General features: G+C 37.7%; 1 long non-coding RNA gene across 1 annotated transcript; it reads left to right on the top strand.

Annotated features, from left to right (window-relative positions):
• The first annotated feature begins 673 nt into the window (after positions 1 to 673).
• LOC139794652 (uncharacterized) lies at positions 674 to 8,108 on the top strand. The gene is made up of 3 exons (XR_011725214.1): positions 674 to 1,041; positions 4,392 to 6,919; positions 7,953 to 8,108. It is a non-coding gene; the product is annotated as an uncharacterized lncRNA (long non-coding RNA).
• The last annotated feature ends 1,263 nt before the right edge of the window (positions 8,109 to 9,371 follow it).

Genomic DNA, 9,371 nt, shown 5'->3' with positions numbered 1-9,371 from the left:
TCAAGTATTGTTGAATGCAGTCATCTGCTGAATGTAAGGTATGTACTTGGTGTAGGCTCTGCATGCTGGTGGTGTCAGACTTGCTAAGAATAATAGGAAAAATAAGGTCCTTTGGATATGGAGAATTCATCTGCATGGTTTCCATCTGTGTTTGCCAGAAAGGGAACAAAAATATGTTAGGGAGTGCAAGGAGCAAAATTAGATGACTGATTGCATTCATTATAACTTGCGAATGGGCTGGTAGTTGAGAAAACATTGTTAGTCATCGGGTGCAATATGAAATGTGAACAAAAAGTCCACACCTCTGCTATTTTGACAAAAAAAATTCTACAATGCTTGCACTACTAGGTATATAAATTGGTTATAGCCTTCTGAAGTAGAACAATGTATACAAAAGAAGCATGTATTGTTTTTAATGCAAAGCATAGGAAAAAACCTAGAATTTCATGGACTGTGAATTCATATAAGGCAAGGTTTTTAGAATCACTCAGAAAAAGTGTGGGGTTTGTCTTCAGGATATTTTAGTGGTCTGATACTTACTTTCATCCTAAACTTTAGTGGCTATTTATTTATTTTACACCATTACATGGAAGGACCACAGAAGAATAGTAGCAGGAAAGGTTGCAATGACCTTACAAAAAATAGATCATTATATATCCCGGTATGTTTTCAAGCATGTAATTAAAGAGCTGTCTTCAAGTTCATGGTGATTTAACTGGAGATAATTCTGCTAGCAAGATGAAAACTGGGTTGCATTAGTATTTTCACGTGAACATCCCAACAAAAGGGGTAGGCTGCATAACAAAACTAATCTGATTACGTGGCTGGTTAACAAATGAACAGCCAAGGACCTGGCATGAATATACATTGGACTTTGTTCACAAGTGTTAATGTTTCAAAGTTCTGTGTTGTATAATCGGTCGAATATTGTGTACTCTTTAGTACTGTAATTATATTGTTGTGATCCACATGTAATTCTGGAGGCCTTGGCAGCAAACAGGAAATAATGTGCCACATAGTGAGATCTGAACTTTAGTTAAGGTAAAATATGACTGTTATGAACTGTGTTGGCTGTTCATGAGCACCATGTCTGGAGTTTTGGGTCATTGTGTTTCAAGAGTAAGGAATGAATGGATGCCTTGCTGCCAAAGCAAGGTGGATTTGCTTCTAAGCAAGAAGAGTTTCATATGTTATCTCACTGTGTACGTGTTTTTTGGTATGGAGATGTGTAGGATGGTTTTGATTTTAACTATGCAGTAAGGCTAACTTCTCAGCAGATGGAATTGCACAAAACACAAAATTGTTTCTATAGAAAAACAAACAAAAGAAAACCCTACAAGAAAACAAATGACACAATGTGTGATTGGTAGTGTCACCTTTTTGCTGTCCTTTTGATCTTAGCTAACTGATAGAAAATTTGTTAATTTTATCATACAGATGTTTTCTCTGACTAGTTAAAAGTACATAAATAGCAAAAAAAAAAAAATCTTGGAGCTCTTGTATGTGCTTAGTGGCATGAGCTGGTTTCAAGAAGATTCTACCATTGATCTTTGTCATTATTGTAGGGGGTCTTTGCTGAGATTCTGGTGACTGTATAACCTAAATGCAGTGCAACCAGCTTTGCAACCCTGTATTGAAGATCAGAACAATTTTTATATGTAGCTGTGATCCTCTAAACTGTCCTGAAACTCAGCAATTTTCTAGGAGTCACTTCGAAATGAGAAGAGTCTCCCGTCATGTCAGTGCTTACCTGTTCATTGTTCTGCACTGCATGTCTTTTTTAATTTCAAGTACTGTCCAGGTTTCACAGGATTTTTATACTTAGCCTGGAAGTTGGCACAAAAAACCCCAAAAAACCCCCACAATCCCAGAACACTCATCTCTGGATGTTCACATTTCAAGTAATGTGGAACATGTGCTGGATAGGTATTCTAATCTAATGTTAACCAATATCGAAATGATTAAATAGTATTTCTATCCAAGGTGTGGCTAATCTCCAGATCATTAAATTTGGTTTTGATCATCTGATTAGGATGCCTAAAGAAAGCCTGTTTTTTTTCACAGTGGCAGAGGGAAAGGGCAGATTGCAAAAAAACCCAAACAAAACAAAACATTCTGGCTGAGGCAACAAAACCTGCCTTGTTTTTAGAACTTCCTGAAGTCCTGCTCCTTGTTGTAATCTGTGAGTTCTGTGGGTACTGCTTAAACTCATTTCCCTTGGAAGAGGAGTCATGACAGGTGAACTCATGTTCAAAGAGTTGAACACACTTGCCCTGCTCCAAAATAATTACATGGAGGTAGAAGACTAGCAGCTTGCTTTACTTCAGTTAAGTTGAAAGATTTCAATGCTCAGGTCTAACGCAGTCCCTATGATCCTCAGTTACTGGTTGTGGAGGCTCTGCGAAAGTACGTGTAAGAGAGGGTTAAAGCCACTGCAGCAGCTCTGAGAGAAAGTGACAAAAAAGTGAGAGAAACAGCCCTGCAGACACTGAATATCAGTGAAAAAGAAGGGAGGTGCTCCAGGCACCAGATCAGAGAGTTCCCTGCATCCCATGGAGAAGAGGACTCAGGTTTTTGCCACCTGCAGACTGCACAGGGGCAGGTATCAAAAAGTGTGAGGAGAAAAGATTGCTAGAGACAAAGCTGTCACCAAAGCTGTCTCACTACAACCCCCATTCCCCATCTCTCTGTTCAGAGGAGCAGGAGATAAAAAGGTTGTGAGTGAAGAAGAAGTGAAGTTGAGCCTGGAAGAAAGGCAGTTGGGGGAAAGGTGTCTTTAGTTTTGTTTTTCACCATTCTACTCTTGTTTTAATTTAGCAATAAATAAAAATAATTTTCCCTAAGTCAAGTCTTTTCTGCCTGTGATGATAACGCTTCAGCAATCGCCCTGTCCTTAACCTCAAACTATGAGGTTTTCCATCTTATTTTCTCCCTGACCTGTTGAATAGGGGGAGTGAGAGTGGCTGGGTGGGCATCTGGCAGCTAGCCAAGTTCCAACCCACCATAGGGACAAAACCCATTAGAAAGCACTTCACTTTTTCTGTCTCTGTGGCAATTTGTTCTTGAGTTATGGTTGTCGCTACTCAACAGGACCAATCACACGTGTAGAAAAAGGACTAATCTGTGGTCACTGGAAAGCTACTTGAAATGTATTGTCCATAGGACTGTTTATATTCTGCCATTCCCAGTGGAGCTTAGAAGATGGAAGGAACTGGCAAGGGTTTGGAATACAAGGTTTATTGTGTTGATTTGTGCCATATACAACAGGATGAGGTCCTATGACTCAGCAAGATGGGTGGCCACCACCCCTGATACATGTCTACAAACATCCTAGCTCAGACTAAAAAGTACTTGGTTTCGAATTGTTGGATGCATATGTACTTAAAGTATGGATTTATAATTATAGTACTGAAAAGATTTTTGCTTCTTCATAACCAACTTTCTTGTTTCATCTTACTCAAGTGGTTGAATAGTTTTGATTCAGGGTTTTGATCCACAGTAGGTGCTGAAGCCTTAATTAGATTTGTCATCAGGGTTGCAGTGTTAATGACAGAGTGAAGTGGGTTGTGTGGTTTAGTGCCACTCAGCAATATCAGTCAATTGAAAAGATGTCATTCTGCATTATAGAAAAAAAAATGTGTTTTTTTCTCTATTTTTTTCCTGCTTTGGAATGAAATGCAAAACTTTTTGGTATGGTTTCAGTCAAGCGGTCAATTGAGATACAGATGTTCAGAGGAAGAGCTGAATTGTTAGGGCATTTTTAATGTGGAAGATCCAGTTTGTCTTGTCTCCAAGGCAAGCAGAGAAGGAACATATAATCATAAGGTGCTGTTTCTCACATCATCATCACTATGAGAGCTGCTTCCGAGTTCTCTCCTGCTTTCACCTTTCCCTCTTCACTGAACAAATGATGTTGTTCCACCAAAGGTTACCTTTTATATAGGAGTGCTAAACAAGGTTGGACAAAAGGTCTCCATAGTTGAAGTAAAATGTTGCTAAGATATCTTCAAAATAGGTGGAGAATATGGAATCATTTGTGCTTTGGCAATTAGTCAAGATAAACTGTAACTGGTCTTTAATTTTGCTCTGACCACAGATGCACTTTCAGCAAAAGTGGCTTTGAAAAGTACTACTTTAGAGAGAGTTAGGGCACAGCCTGCCTTTGGAATATTCTGTTTGAACTTTAGGATGCTCTTTAATTGACAGAAGTTGGACAAACAACGCCACGCTAGTTATGGTAGTTACTGAGAACAACATACAAAGTGGTTGAGTATTCCCTAGAAGACCTGACTGCTCAGGAAAAAATAAACAAGTGGCCAACTGGCATGTGCTGTGCGACTGCGTCTTGAGCAAGTCCCTGATGCTTACATGAAGATCTGTTATTCTTCAAGGTTTGAAGTGCTCCAGGTTACAGTGACCACTTGCATCCATGGCAGTAAAATTTGGAGAGCGGTGCTCAAGCTGAAACTGAGGAGAGACTGAAGACAGTAAGGAGAGTATTATCAGCTGTACATCATGATCTGGGGGCTGGACTCTGCTAAGGGAATTACCTGCTCTCAGACACGTGTGACCATATAATTTATAATTGCAGACTACTGCAGTATGAGTTAGCCATTAATCAGCTGAGACATCATGGTAGTGTTAGCAGATGTATTATGTTTTGCAGCTGGAGCAGATGGAGAGAATTTATCTGGTCATTTACCACAACTCAGCTAATGACACGTTACTACACAAGTAATTTCCTGGAGGAATTGCCACAGGATATGTTAGGAGCCAAAATCTAGCCTGTACTGTCAGTGATCCCTCATTGCCAAAAGCACTCTCTCTCCCTGTGGATTGACTGTCATTTCTGTTTTCCTCTGTAGCATTAAATGTTAGCATATTCATTTTTTACCTAAGTGTAAGCAGGATTAGCAATACAAGTAACTTTTTTTTTGTTTGATGTGGATACTGGAGACCCTTGAAGTTGCTGTTAGGCTTCAAGGGGATGTTTTGACAAATTCATCCATAATGCAATTCGGATGAGGAAAAAAAGCTCACTATTTTTTTGCTCCCTATGGACCGTATAGGTGTAATCACATTGAAATGAAGTGAAATGCTAAAGTTAAGACTACAGTAATGCTGTGAGATTCATGCAGAGTTCATTTTATGTTAGTGGGATCTCTACATCAAATATGTTGGATTCTATTTCCTTGAATTTATGTAGGTAGTAATGTTTGAACAAAGATGTGCTGCAGCAAAACAAGTATTAATAAATACATAATAATAAATGTAATAAAACCCCACTCATTCTCCAGTGCTGTATACAGAAGCCTTAATAGAACTTGTTTACTTAGGAAAGACTGCCAGCAACTTATTTATCTGACTTACAAGCACTGGAGTGAAAAGTGATGCCAGCTGGATTTGTTACATAAATATAACTTTTAACAGTTTTTTCAGTATTTAAAAAAATCTCATTAGAACAGTCTTTTAGAGCAAACATTCCCTATCTCTCTTTGCTACAGGGATATACGTGCTGTGCATAATTCATGTTCTGGCATATGATAACACCATTACTAAATTTACAGATTAAGTGTTTCTGGTGAAATGAGTGGATTCAGTTGACTTCCATGCAATTTTCAGACTATTCTGATCCAGGCCATACTGATTGCTGCTTAAAATATGTCGCAATCCTAGAACAAAGTACTGGCTCTCCAAGTCTGAAATAAACTCTTCTAGGTGATACTCTGCAACTCATTTATTACTCTAGTCAGCTGCCAAGAAACAGTTCTGTAGCTTTCCCTTCTATAGTTCTCTGGTTGATGAAAAGAAAATGTTGTTGTATTTGCAAGCATTTCTGAAAGGCAGAGAAGAATTGCACTGTTCAAAAAAATTTATATCCAAATCAGTAGATGAAGTTTAATTAGCCCCTTTAGATTTTGTTCTGATTGTATGTGAACTTCAATGAAATCCATAGAGCTTTGCAAAAAGCATGGCTGAGTGCAGCAGTAAACAAAAATTACTAGCCTCTCTTGAAGTCTACACAGTCCAGACAGTGAACACTTTCTTTGCACTATTCCCCTTTTTCTTAGTTTCTGTTATTTCCCTTACATTGTTCTAAAAATAACAGCCTGCTGGATGCTGCCAGTGATAACTCCTAATATGCAGTCAAACCAGACAAAATTACATATGTAAAAGACCATTATTTAATAGCTTTATAAGCATCAATTAGTTTCATTTTCATAAAGCCTTAAGTTGAAACTTGCACTTATGCTAAATACCCAAAAATGTGGTTTGAAAGCATAGAAAATGAAAGGTATATTTCCAGAGCAACTTTATCTTTTATGTGATGATAAAATCAATAGAGGGTACTGGTTTATCTGCTAATTCCTATAATTAAAGTCTTAGCTTTAGGCTTTTGCTGGAGTCACTTTGAAGCTTTCTACTAGTGAGGCACAGACAGTCGTGTTTCTCATTTTACACTTTTTAAATATGAAGACTGAAACACCTACATTATACGGTTTGCTGTTTAAAAATGTCAGAGAGCTTCACTTTGAAAAACAGATTGGTTCAGCTTGCTCTACAAAGACACGGAGACCAAAATGGTATGAATACTGATTTGTGCTCTCTTCTTAAAAATACTAAAAGGAAAAAGCATTAGAAGATAAATCTAACTTAGTTGTTCTGACAGAATATGCCACCTTGGCTCAGGTAATTTGGCAGGCAAACAGTGGTGAGCTCAGCATTTGCAGTATTAAGTGTAAAAAGAGGAAAGTCTTGTTCAGTATAGGATCTTTCTGGAATAAAATGAAACTGAAGATGTTCTCCTTCCAGTGGTTGTTGTGTATGAACATGGACAGGTCTGCAATTGTCTTCTCACCTGCAGTGCTCTGGATTATTCAGCTGGTCACATGTGGCAAACAGGCTGAAGTTTTTAAAGGTATTGACAACTGATAACTTTGCCTTACTGTTTACTTTCATCCCACAGACAAACACAGATAGAGACAAACAAGTTTCAGTAGATAGTTACTAAGGGAACCTGCAGGTCACCATACAAATATTAAATGTGCCTTTTGTGTGCATAATGACTGCTTAAAAATACAGACGAAGAAAACCCTGCCACTTGCTTGTTTATTTTTACACATTGATAGAATCTATGTCATTTGAAAGAAATGGATGTATAGCTGAAAATGGGGTAGTTCAGAGAACAAAGGTTGTTACACTTGGAACTCAGAGTCAGTACCTCACTTAAGCTGCTGTTGTTCCTGGTGAGAAGGAGCTCTGCAATTGCACTGGCCATACTCAGTAGGCCAGTACTCTCTGGTGCTCTCTGAAGTTCTAATTATGGATGCAATAGACTGAGTTTTCACATCTAGGTCTTTTCAAAATGAAGAATAAAGTATATTTTGTGTGCCATTTAATGCAGTCAGGGTAGTCAATAGTTACAACTGCAGGATCACTGAACATTAAGGTAAAAAAAAAGTCACTTTATTTGAATATTCATACTTGCACTAGAATTGAAAATACAGAGATTACTTGTTGCTTTCAGTTTAAATCATCTGATATGTGAATGCTTACAAAGGAAATATAATAACTGCTTACCGAGTACTTCACTGCTGCCCTTGTTGACCCAGACTGGCCAAAACACCAGTCTAATAGCTCTATTCCTTTCCCTTTTCCTCCTCTAGCCACTGGGACACTTGTAACCAGTAATAAATTCAAAATACTCATGAATGTCGACAGCATAAAAACTGTTTTTTAAACAAGATAAAGCTCTTGAGAACTTGGAACACAATATGGTGCTACATGTGTTTATTAAAGAACTGTTACAGACTCCAAAGAATAGTTGGTTGGCTGGCAGGAGCTCAGAGAGGGCTTGAAGTTTGCATCGGACTAGTTTCATGCAAACCAGTTCTAACAGTTAATATATAAATATATTTTTTTAAAATTAATTTTCATTGTTTTATGGGAAGGAACCTGAAAAGTGAGAGCTCAGACCAGGATTTATTCCGCAAGTTTTCCAGACAAGGAATTTGCTACCACACAGAAACAAATTCTGATAATTTAAGAAAATGAATCCGCTTACCTGGAATTTGTATTCATGAGTAACATATTCAAAAACTATTAAATGTGCCTGTTACTAATTTGTGAATCTACAAACTTTTCTATTTAGGTTTATCTCAGAATAGTAAAGGCTTTTGGACACAATGTTTTCATAAGACTAAGCCTTCCATAATATTCTGAGAATATTGTGCCTATATAAGTGTGCAGATGGTATACAAGTAAACAAAGAAGGAATCTAAACAGGAGAATTAGGTGCCATTTCCCAGTAACTTTAAAACCACTTGAAGGGGGAGAAGACATAGAATTTTCAGGAGCTTGTATAATTGTATTTTCATGCAGTAAGGAGTAAGTATTGAGAAAGGTTATGTCATTTGAAAATGGAACTGTGCTCATAGGTGTTCTAGACCACATAATATGTATATGTAACACAAGCATAACTCTACAAGGAGACTATTCATATGCTTATAATAATGGACATGATCTTGTACCTCCAAGGTTATTGTAATATTGTTCATTAAGATGACTGATCCTTTTTTGGGCTGATCTCTAAACTCTATTATTCCTGAAAAACAGGTAAAGAAAAAGCAGCAAGCAGTCACCTGGCTACTTAAGGTAGAGATCTTGAGCAACCAGCCGTGGCTTCTGTATTGGGATTACCTTGAGGGACTGGCTATGCTGATGGAAAGGCATCTGTGGGAGAGCTGGAGCTGAAGTGGAAACAGATCACTATGGTACACAGCAACATACACACACCAAATTAAGTAGTAGGAGTCCCCTGTCTATGATCTAGTCTCCAAAGTATGTCATACACACATTTTCTGGCTCTTGGCTGCAAGCTGTTGCCATGAACTGTGGAAGGCTGCTAAATTGCAGGCTGTTTACACATTGATTCTAGACTGCAGTTCCTATCTTCCAGAGTCTCCTTAAGGCTGGATGAAAACTGTTTGCTTGTTCCTCAGCAAGGATTATTCGTGTGTCAGGTAAATGAATTCATTGAAACTTGCTAAATAAAAATAAAGCAAATGAAAATAAAGTTTTTTAAAAGAGAAACAAAAAATGGTTGAAAAAATGGTAAATACATGAAACCAAGATGATAAGGAAGCAGCAGAAATGTATTGGATTATACATGGATACAGCAACAGACTCATATAAGGAAAGAAGATAACCAAGTAGATACTGAGTATGCTATTATCTACTTGAGCATTAAATCTATTCCTTTATTAGATCTGGCTGATGAAGCGACACCTTCTCATTTTTTTGTGTGCAGTGCTACTGGCAGGTATGAAAAAGGCTGGCTTCTGCATTATCTTTTTTTTTTCTTTTTTTGC

This window comes from Heliangelus exortis, chromosome 3 (genome assembly GCF_036169615.1).
Source record: "Heliangelus exortis chromosome 3, bHelExo1.hap1, whole genome shotgun sequence".
NCBI lineage: Eukaryota > Metazoa > Chordata > Aves > Apodiformes > Trochilidae > Heliangelus > Heliangelus exortis.
The sequence above is the reverse complement of the archived record's forward strand: the minus strand, read 5'-3'. Positions and strand labels throughout refer to the sequence as shown.